Source organism: Adiantum capillus-veneris, chromosome 2, assembly GCF_014529385.1.
Source record: "Adiantum capillus-veneris isolate H3 chromosome 2, ASM1452938v2, whole genome shotgun sequence".
Classification (NCBI taxonomy): Eukaryota; Viridiplantae; Streptophyta; class Polypodiopsida; order Polypodiales; family Pteridaceae; genus Adiantum; species Adiantum capillus-veneris.
Window position 1 is genome coordinate 17,760,175 of NC_140932.1, and position 11,750 is coordinate 17,771,924.

General features: G+C 40.7%; 2 pseudogenes; one reads left to right on the plus strand and one right to left on the minus strand.

Moving 5' to 3' along the window:
• The first annotated feature begins 1,336 nt into the window (after positions 1-1,336).
• LOC147462446 (uncharacterized) lies at positions 1,337-2,941 on the plus strand (annotated as a pseudogene).
• Positions 2,942-4,113: 1,172 nt separating this feature from the next.
• Positions 4,114-5,435, minus strand: LOC147462447 (uncharacterized; annotated as a pseudogene).
• Between the last annotated feature and the right edge of the window lie 6,315 nt (positions 5,436-11,750).

An 11,750-nucleotide genomic window follows, 5' to 3' on the forward strand; every position in this document is an offset into this window, starting at 1 on the left:
TGAACACAGGCATGGACATTGTGGGTACAACAGTCAAGGTGGGGACAGGGAGCAAGGGGGAAGGTGATGGTGAGAGGGAGCACCTTCAGTGAGGAGGGGAGCAAATAAAGGAATCTTGCGATTAATGGATTTTTTAAAAACAGAGCGAGTGAAAATACCCAATTGTATAAAATCAAAAAATCAATCATTAGTGGAAGGTGGGAAAAATAAAGTATTAGTGGAAGGGTGCTAAGTAAAGTTAGTTTTAGAAATTAATCTGCATGGAATTATCATGGTAGCGCAGTTCATGAGTGCCGCTCTGTGTGTGTGTGTGTGTGTGTGTGTGTGTGTGTGTGTGTGTGTGTGTGTGTGTGTGTGTGTGTGTGTGTGTGTGTGTGTGTGTGTGTGTGTGTGTGTGTGTGTGTGTGTGTGTGTGTGTGTGTGTGTGTGTGTGTGTGTGTGATGGTCTACGGATGGAAACATAGAGTGCCAATCTTTGTATTGCTTGCATAGGAGGAAAGAGGGCGACTGCTTTATACAGGGTTATACGACTACGAGAGAAGAGGGTGTGAAGGAGGCAGAAGAGGGCGAGGAGAGCAGGGGAAACCAAGACCATGGTAGGACAGGAGCCATTGGGAGATTGCCATGGCAAGGGCCGTGAAGGTAAGGGCGACAACAAGGCAACTATAGCCATACGTGCAGACCTAGCTAGAGTGTAGGTTGTAGAGGGCGAGGGAAACTGGACAAAAAGGGGAGGGGGATCTTTGAGTATCTCATATGTTTTATATGTTAGGAGACTGTAGGAACCATGAATGCGGGGATCTAGTTGAATCAAATCATAATGTATAAGTGTAGTGGTATCTGATCCTGGGGGGGTTTCTGAGTATCTAGTTTTAGTCAATATTATTGGTTGCAAAGTAGAGTAGGAGAGGACATTTCAGCATGAATATAACATGCAATTACCATAGGATGTGTAAATTTGGGTCCTTATCTTTGACATTTCTTTAATGTGGAATTTTGTAATTTGAATGAGAGAATCAAAATGTTTATATAAAAAGATGTATGGTACAACTAGCAAGGAATATATATATATATATATATATATATATATATATATATATATATATATATATATATATATATGGTTTGAAGCCTTTAATATTGGCTAAGAAAAAAGAATAAATATCTCTATTTTTTGTGTGGCAGCAGACTATGGCTATGCCAGAAAACCAAGATGATATTTTCAAAGCGAAGTCCTCAAGTATATACGATGGTTTGGAAGAGCCTGAGAAAAGGAAAACTAAAAAAGTTAACTTTGTGCTATTAAAATGGCTAACAAAGAAAAAAAATTGTACATATGAATCTTGTATTGGTTTTTGTGACAAAAATAGAAGACCTAGAGAGTTTGCTTATAGAGCTAATCTATGATAGCAAAGCCCTTGAAGATTATGATATCTACTACAAAATTTTTAATACTCCTCTTGATATCGTAAAAGTATTATCCTTTCATTCATCTTTCCTAGAGGAGCAAGCATTAGATTATGAGCAGCTGGTGAGGGCAAGAGAGGTAACGTACGTACCTTACAAAAGTTTATGTCCATGCAATAGATCTTATATAAGATTTCCCGTTAGCAACTTCAAGGCTAAACAAAAAATGTGCGGCAATTCCTGAGAATAGAAAACTTATTCTCCTTCATTGTCCAAAGTGCAAGCATAAGTGTTGACTCCTTAAGAGGAATCAGGGCTTCTTAGTGTATTTGTTTTTTATTCGAGATGATGAAGGGGAACTTGAGGAGGAAGAGACTAATAGTGCTATCATTGGAGAGGTCAATGAGGATGTTGAATTTAAAGAAGAGCTCAACATGTTATCAGAGGAACACGAATCTGAAAAGATTGATTTTGCAATTATTAGATCAGACACCAAGATCTTTGAGAGCCTAAGTAAGCCTGTGGAACACTTACCTGTACCTATTCTTCCGACCTTCCCTCTCAATGAATGTGAGTATGTTCTATTGACCAATGTTCAAAGAGATTTTAATTTGAGAGAAGATGGAATTCTTGCTATTCTCGCTCAAAGATGGAATTTCAATGTGGGTACTGATGATGAGCCAATGAGATATAAAGACTTTGTGGAGCAAGAATCTACATTCCAAACACTTGAAACATGTTTTGACTCAGCAAAAGCTCTTAGATTATGTTTCGATAAAGCTTTGGAATATTGTGAATCTACTAAAGAGGAGTTTCTCTTGGCACAACAAACTATTAAGGATCCCCACTCTCCAAATGAAAAAGACAATGATGCAGAGTCAAGAGGATCTCAAGTTACCATTCCAATTGTAGAAGACCCACAAAACCAGGAGAAGATCGAGGGATCAATCAACATTTGGAATGAAAACAGCTAGTCTATGATGAAAACATTAGCGTAAGTCTTCTTCACTTATTTTTGTATATCTCTTTAAGCTATTTGTCAGTACGAATTAATCTATCTTCCTTTGGTTTGAATGTACAAGCACACACAGATGACTTTTTGAAGAGACCAAGAGGATCAAGAGAACCTAACTTTAGTAGAGATGACGCTTTCAAGTTTTACATAGGAGAAATAATGAGTCCACATCTTATCAATGCATACATATAAATTTTTGCTTTGAAAACATTGTCAAGGTATCTTGGTGGCTATAAAGTTCCTACAAATTATAGCAACAAAGTCATTCTGCTTGAAAGAAATACTACAATCAAAATTTTTGGCTATGCGCATGGTCTCCAAGGATCTTTAGCTGGACATTATATAACTTACACAGAATATGTGCTTTCCATTGGAGAAAAAGATCCAAATAGGCTGACACCTGGTGGAAAAAGACATTTGCTACACTGTGAGTTTGAAAGGTTTTAAGACCAAGAAAATACATCAAAAAGAGCTTTGGAAGAAGAGGAAGACATGAAAGTACTCAAGAAATTTATGTAGAAAATATCAAGTGGAAGTGTATAGCTCATGTACGTGCTTACACTTTAATTCTTTTTTGCCTGATTATTAATTAGAACCAAAAATTTACTATCTGTGGTTCTATTGAGTCTGCATGAATCTAACTTTTGTTGTGCAGTAGAATTCTTCCAACATTGTCTTCTTTGAATTTGCTACGATATTTTGATTGCTTGTGCTTGTCGTCTTTCTTTTGAGAGCTCGTTTTTTTGTTTCTGAAGAATAATCCTTCTATAAAACCAAAAGAAAACCTCTTTGTAACTATTGGCTCTAGTAGCTCCACCCCCATGTTGTGTATAGCAAAAATAAGCTCCTCTTGCTTCATAATGTGACTTTTCCATTCCTTGTGTGCTCCATATTGAAGGACATCCATATGTTTTTGTAAACCATGGAATATGGTTGTGTAAAATATGTTGTAAATGAGTAGTACATTAGAGTTATACACATGAATAAAATCAACGTTTACATAATAGCACTACAAAAGGTTGTGTGCACTTGTGACGCTGTTAGCGACAGAAACACATTGGGTTTTTATACTCCTTGGCATCACTAAGAGCGTTGATACGGGAACGTCGCTATGAGCATCGCTATAACGGTTTCTATAAGCGTCGCTATATAGCGACGTCTATAGCGACGATTATAGTGACGTTTACAGGCCACCTATAGCGACGTTTACAGCGACGCTGCAGAGCCTTATATAGTGACGGTTAAAAAGATGCCCAAGAGAAAAAAAAATTGGTGTGGCAGGGCATTCAACCATCAACCATATTGAATGTTTCAATAATTGAGTAAACCTAAATGAATCTAAGATAAGCCCAGATTCACCTTTGAAAGGAAGTGCAAGCTTAGATATAGACCCAAAGTAGTCACCCACAAGACAATATAACCATTAACTCCATCATCCATAGTATTGTTTGGAGAATAAAGATACAAAACTAACAAAAGTAAATTGATGAAAGTAAATCAATGACAATTGTACACATCATAGGCAAAATCACTTGATTGTTAAACTTTGCAAATGTAATAGTTACAACACCATTGTCATTATTGAAAGAATACACATGGTTTTCAAAAAGACGTATAGAAGTCATCTCATGATACATATGCTATGACAAAAGGAAACCAATGCTATCTAGGTACGGCTAGACTGACGTCGTCTAATCAGACGTCTCATCGCATCCAAGAGGCGTATCTGTCGGATTCTGCAAAAAAAACAATAAGACAGCTTTCTGTAAGTATAAACATATAATTTATAAAACAATACAAAAAATAGAAAAGAGTAAACCCTAATACTAACCATGTCGCTGTGAGAACTCAAAATGTCCATCAGGGCGTTTAAGCCCTTCCTGCCTGTGTACTCGCGCTCGTACGGTGTGGGGTCATGTCCTATTATCGACCACTGTCAAAACATACAAAGAATCCATTATGTTAGAATTTAAAAACCCCTAAACCCTAAACTATCAAACCTAAAGAGCAATGCGAAAACACTTACAAAATCGGCCTCAAATGATGCCCACCCGCCACTCCCCAAGTGGTGCGAGCTCCCTGCCTCTACTCGTGCTCTGCCTGCCTCCTTTTGTTGCTTCCACTTGTCGGGATTCTCGCGCGCTACTTTCTTCGTATTCTTCCAATCTTCTTTGGCCAGCCAATCTGGTCTGTTCCACCCATGCTTAATTGCTTTTTGCACTTCGGAATGCTTGTGCTTGCAGTATTCGCGCATTCGAACCTTCATCATGTCTTCATTGAAGTGGTCATCCCGTATTGGAACTGGAAACTTGTCATGAAGCATGCTGATGACTCTGTCTTTTAAATAACTTGGAACTTCACTCCAAGTGTTTAGTATGTAGTGTCTAAACACCTGAGAGCAAAGACTGTGCATGCGCGAGATCATCTTCTTGCCTTCACCATCCAAGATGATGCCACCGGTGAAGTCGACGTAGTAAGGCAAACCCTCTCGCCGGTGACGCGTGAACCTGGGTGTCCCGGTAGGGATCTCTAGCAACGTGTCGATGGGGGTACGAACGTCAGGTGTCTCCACTGGAGTCTGGGCCCCGAAGCGAGGAGTGTCGACTGGAGTGACTCCTTGAGGAGTAGCTAGTGGTGTGTAGCCACTAGGAACGGCCGTCATCCTTGCAAAACCTGGTGTAGATGGTGATGTCGTGGCTGGTTTCGGAGCGGCGGGCAAAGAAGGGGAGGGTAAAGAGCCTCGTCGAACATGAGGCGGTGTCGAGGCATCGGCTGCGGCATCCCCACAACAACCGCCGTCACCACCACTAGAGCGCCGGTGCCTAGACGAGTGTGAAGATCGTCTTGTTGACACCAAAGCTTTCGAACGTGTTCAATGCTCCGAAACAGAGGGAGACGCTAAAGGATTAGGAGCACGTGATGGTGCGCCAAAGCCATGATGCTCCACGTACCAATGTCTCTGTTGGGGTGACAAAGAAGAAAGAAACTCCTCATCATCCATACCTGCATTAAACACACGAACATTTAAACTTAATATTGAATGAATAGAGAAGAAAACATGGACAAGTAGAGAGAGAGAGAGAGAGAGAGAGAGAGAGAGAGAGAGAGAGAGGGGGGGGGGGGGGGGGGGGGGGACTCATAAAGGGGGAGGGATTCCTGTGTAGAGAGATTTTGTTGAATTTTTGTAAAAGCACTGTGCTCTCGGTACGTTGGAGACTGAAGCTGCATCGCGAAGGTCTGCTCATAGAAGTTGCTTGCCCCACCACTAAATCTAATTGATCAGGTGAAAGAGACACTGAGAAGCAGTAGTAGTGCTTCTTAGTGTCTCTTTCACCAGATCAACTAGATCTAGTGGTGGGACGAGCAGCATCTATATTGAGCAGACCAGCTTCACGATTGCAGCTTCAGTCTTTATCCCACTCAAAGCGCAGTGCTCGTCGTCCCTACTTGTGAGAACATACCCAGGGCATACGTACCTAGAGTGGACGCAAATACCATTAAATACAATGATGCAATGACCATTAAATACAATGACGCATATAGACAGAAATGGCAAAAACCCACGTGAATACAATATACATTATAAAACGGAGCTAGATTGTTCAAATACAATATTTATGGCTTTAGGAGGTCTCTCTTATATCCTCGCAAACCTCAGCATAACTTCCTATATCTACATAGAGCTCTCCATTTAAACAGATGTCCTCCGTATCATTTTGTAGATCCTCTGCATGCACCCCATAGAGAGTAGCAGCTTGATGCTCGTCTGGCACCACCTCAGCGGCTTCTGACTGAGCATGTTCTCCGATCTCCTCCAATGATGCCGCTGTGATTGGCACATGGTAGCCTTCATATGTCCGTGCACTACAAGGGGCTACCTCTATGACGTACCACCACTTTGATGCAGACTTTGTAGGATGAAATATCACTTGCCAATGCGACATAACTTACATGAGAGCTTCCAAGCACATACCTTCTAAAATTGGATGTTAACTATTTATATACTTACTTGTTACAATGCTCGGTTAGTACGAAAGTGTCTCTTAGGTCAGTCCATTTCTTAGTTGAATCCACCTCAGGAAAACTAGACTCTCCTTTACGCACAGTAGTGTTGCGGCCCTCCATGATTATCTTGAATCATTGCACGTCGAACAAGTCGACAAAAAATCCTCTATAATCGATCCTCAAAATCTCTTGTAGCGTGCCAAAGTAAGTGAGTTCCACCACCATAGGATCTGCATCAGAGGACCGTCGTCGACTAGACTGTTCAACTTTTGCCATGATTCCACAATCTTGAGTAGAACGCTTTTTGTCGATCCGTTCCACCCTAAAATATCGACCTTCACACCATGTTGCTGTGTATGACTTATACTACAACCAGCAAAGATTATGAGTGGCCGTTCAAACATCTAGAAAGTCACTAGTCGTACATTGCAACTTACCTTCGTCGCGCAACCCCGAGAGTACTCCCACTCCTCCTCGGTCACTTCTTCACCGCACTGTTGTGCGCTTTTCAAATGGTTTTGCAACCATCTTAAGCTCATGAATGTTGGTAGGCTCTCCAGACCCGTCGGATAGTGCATCGGTGGTCGTCTTCCCCATCTCCACTCAATTCGTGCCGTTGGTCGCTCTTGCTTTGCATCCTCATATTGTGAAATCCACTTTTGCATCACTGGATTGTGAAGCGCAAAATCGGTTGATTTTAGCCTTCTTCTTCTCAACATCGAGATTGCACATGACAATCCCATATATGCGCTCATTATCTATGTTTCACCATAGCGTGTCCCGGGCTTTATCAAATCCGTCTAGCCACTCTCCAATGTACACTAGGGACTCTGATACTAGCCAACCTTCTGCCATACTACCCTTCGGACGTGCATTCTGATGCACATATCCCTTGAGAATTTTCATGAAACATTCTAAACAGAACATCCATCGCGAATGTACTATGCCATCTATTTCCACCTCATCAACTATGTGAACAAGAAGATGCACTTGAATGGTTAGCATGGTAGTAGGAAAGTGTTTCTCAAACATGCACACAACCTCCGCAGTGTTTAGTTTGGCGAATGGTATGAAGTCTACGTTGATCTCCTTTTGTGATATCCATTGCACCAACTTCGCAAGTTTGTAGATTGTGTTACGTACGTCAAGAGACGAACATCCCTCAATGGACACTGGTAAAACAATCTGAAAAACACGTACAACAATGATATTAAAGTCCACACACAAATTTGTTACACAATTCCCCACTATGATATATTCCACTATGAACATACCTGACACATTTTATGCCAGTCATGTGACTTCAAACCGAAAAGCTTTCCTTCTTTAGTAAAACACGTTTGGAGCGAGTGCATTATGCCAGTGAGGGTCTGCAAAGATCGAATGGTCTCTTTTACTTTGTGTTCTTGGGCTTCTGTGAAAATCCATGGTGCTTTAGAGAGTTTTATCGATCCATCGGATGCTATCTGTGGCCAATATTTCTCCATATGATCCACATTTCTAAGGTCAACCCTGGCTCCCAAAGTATCTTTCTTGCCGGTCGATGGTCCCATAGCAGATTACCCACATTCTTGAATATATGCATTGGATTGAGCAAGTGATTGATCATGAGTCGGGGCCAATATGGTAACTCGTACCATAGAGAGAGTCTCTTCATCCCTGGGGGCAAACCGTCATCACACATCTCCTTCTTCTCTAACCATGCTTGTGCAGACATCCTCGGTGGCTCTCTTCCCAAAAATCCATCGTGTAACACATGATTCTCTGGAAGATACGCTTGATGACCTTCATAGATTTGCCTCTTCAATGAGGGCGCCCGACGTGCATTCAGTCTAGGTCCACATGTGACACATGCTCTGTATCTGCTTGTTTGAATCCCTACATGTATACACATGATAATAGATAAGCTTGAGAAAAACCAAGATTTACAGTGTTTGAAATTTAAGTGTAAATCACATGAGCATTCTGTTAGTCCGGGATAGTCATGCATGGTCCACATTAGAATGCCTCTGATCAAAGCATTCCGTCGACCTGTGTGTCGGCTCATATCCACCACTTCTATGCCAATCCACAATTGTTGTAGCTCTTCCAATAGTGGACGAAGATACACATCCATATTCTTTACTTTATACCGCCCCGGCACAATCAAGCTTAGCCATAGCTGCCCCTTCTTCGTAGTCAACCACGGGGGAATGTTGTAGTTGACGATGACAACGGGCCATACACTCTAAGATGTTGATCTTTGACCAAATGGATTTATGCCATCCATAGCTAGGCCTAGGCGCAAATTTCAAGCTTCCCTGGAAAAATCTGATCATGTTTCATCTATATGTTTCCAGGCTGCGCAATCTGTAGGAATCCGTAGCACACCATCCGAAGGTTTACTCTCCTCTTGCCATGATGCTAGGGCGGCCATGGACTTACATTCGAAGAAATGCTTGATGCGAGGAAGCAGAGGAAAATTTTGCAAAACCTTTTGTGGAATTTTTGTTTCGTGGAGATCTACTCGATATCTCTCGGGATCACATTTCGGACACTTCTCCATGTCTATGTATTCCCCTCTGAAAATAATGTAGTCGTTAGGACAAGCGTGGATCGAATTGCAATCCATCCCTAAGTTTTGCAAGATCTTTCTTGCTTCCTCTCTGGAATCTGGCATCACATTATCAGCTGGCAGTATGTGCTCTTTGAGCAATCTACACAATGAAAAAAATACGGTACAATTGTGTAAAAAGCTATCAGATCATTATACATCTAGAGTTTTTTATTAAAGTAAACACATTGTAATAGATCACCTGAAAAGCGTTGTGATGCTAGTGTCACTCCATCCAAACTTTGCCTGCATGTTGAGAAGAACCAGGAGCTCCTTCAATCTAGATACATGTGCTCCATCATACAATGGCGTATCGGCTTCACTTTTCATATCATCATAGACAAGCCTTTCTGAATCAATGATCGTCTCAATCATTTCATCAATCTCGGGCTCAAACATTGCCTTGTTGGGAATGTGGTCTGCATGATCATCCTCCGAGCTGTCAGAGGCTACATCTTGTGGCCTCACGTATGCTGCTTGACCAAAGCGCCTGCGAACACGGCTATTGGGTTGCAAGATTGCTACCTGTTGGCCAGAGTCAGAGTCCGATGAGTTATAATTGGCAACAACTTGATCTATAATAGATGGATCAAACTCGCCAACTTCGCGAACATGCTGCAAAGGAACACGTCTTGTCCGTCGCACAGCATGCTTGCATTGATTACAAGGACATAAGATCCTCGTTGAGAGATAGGTGTTTTGGTTGGACGGCCCCACATCCCCGTCACTACTCATAATGGGGGTAAAAACCTTATAACCTGGACAACAAATTTAATCTTCTATTGGCATTCTCCATCTTTTATCTCTCTCTCTCTCTCTCTCTCTCTCTCTCTCTCTCTCTCTCTCTTTGTTCACACTGTAAACTACCTCACATTCTCTAGTCATGTCCAATCCCCGCACACCTCGGTCTAGAGGTGCACGGAGATCAGAACCACCCGGTTATAATCTCGTCTTTATTGGTCAATGCCTATATTTGCGGGTACAAGAAATCTACACACCCACGTCTACATGATAGTGCATGTAGTGGACAAAACCCCTTTGCCTCTTCTCTAGTTGTAGCATTTCACAGCATCTTAACATCTTTTCACAGTAGATCTTTGTTCGAGGGATTACTTAACACTAGAATGGTAACCTAACAGGACATAAAAGTGTCCTTTCAGGGTTTTGGGAAAAAATTCCAAAACCATAGTAGATCCACTCATTTTGAAAAATCCTTTCATGAGATTATAGTTCAATAACTACTACATATGGAAAAAATGAGAAACTTGTAATTTTTCTCATCCCTTGGTCACTACAAGCCTCCAAAGTTGATGGACCAGTGCATTTTGCCCAAAACAGCAATTTCTTACGGTTGATTGCATATAAATAAGAGTGGAGATTTTAGTAGGACATGAGATAAAATGCCCCGTTAACTTCAATGGGTTGGTGACCAAAACATATGGTTGCTTTTACCTCACTAATTTTTTTTTGGGCAATAAAAATAGGTACAGAGAAGTTGCATTTTTGTCATTCTGCGGACCTACCATCAAAGTTTCTATAGTCACGCTCAATACAGATACTATATACACGTTTTCTTAGTTCCCTTTGGGCCTCTGGATTCAAAAGGATCCATGGAGCATGTCAAAAGGACAATGGATCTCTTACAATCGGAACCTTGGGGGCAATGATAAAGTGCTAAATACAGCAAACATGAAAAAACTGGGTTTAGCATTATTACCTCTAGAAACCCATAGAAATTGCTCAATATCTAGCCAAGTTTGTAGTCTACAATTAGATCTGGTTACTACCTACAAAATACACACAATTGGCCTAAGAAACTAGCAATATTGAGAAAGTTATACTTGCTACTCTAAAATGTACCGTATTCTGCAGCAATCAAAAAACTCAACCATCATCATATACTATGCTATATAGCATATTAGGTCCCCCAAAACTCAAGGACGATTAGCTTTATGTTATACATTACACTTACACAATCAAAATTGAATTTGGATATCAAGAAAGCCACCAAAAAAATCATAAAAGTGCTAATTTTGTCTAAAAAACAGGATTATGCAATCCTCGTAAATTGGTCATAAATTTTGAATTTTAACACTTAGCTCTCCCTACAAGCATCAAAACATGTTGAGAACTATGAAGGCCTAACCTCTAGCCATCTAAACCTCACAAACATGAAGTTTAGAGTGGTATAGTTGCCAAAAATTGAAAAAAGGCCAAAAACAGGACCAGTTTTTTCACACAGTTTAGGTTCAAAAATGTTGTGCAGAGTAAGGTTAATAGTGAGATCGATACTCAAAAAAAAATGCTAAGTTTTTTTCAGATCATAAGGCAACTTTGTGGATATATAGCACCTAGAAATTCATTTTCATACTCTTCAAATAATTCAAGCAAAATGGTCACTTAACAGGACACAAAAGTGTCCAAGGACATAAAAGTGTCATGTTACCATTCTAGTGTTAACACATTACATGTTGGCCTCCAATCTGAGTATCATGCCGTTGAAATCTTTCCAGCTTAAGGTCACATTCCTAGAGAGAAAGAGAGGGATCACCGTTCATCTAACTCTAATTTTTTTACTGTTTATACTCTAATATAAAAACTCAATCCAAAATCTAATCTTAAATCTAACCTAATTGAACATATGGTGATTCGCTCCATTGAAGGGTAAAAGACATACCAATGGGGCTACTAGCTGCGAAGATGTGAATGGGTCTCACTTCATAACACGAT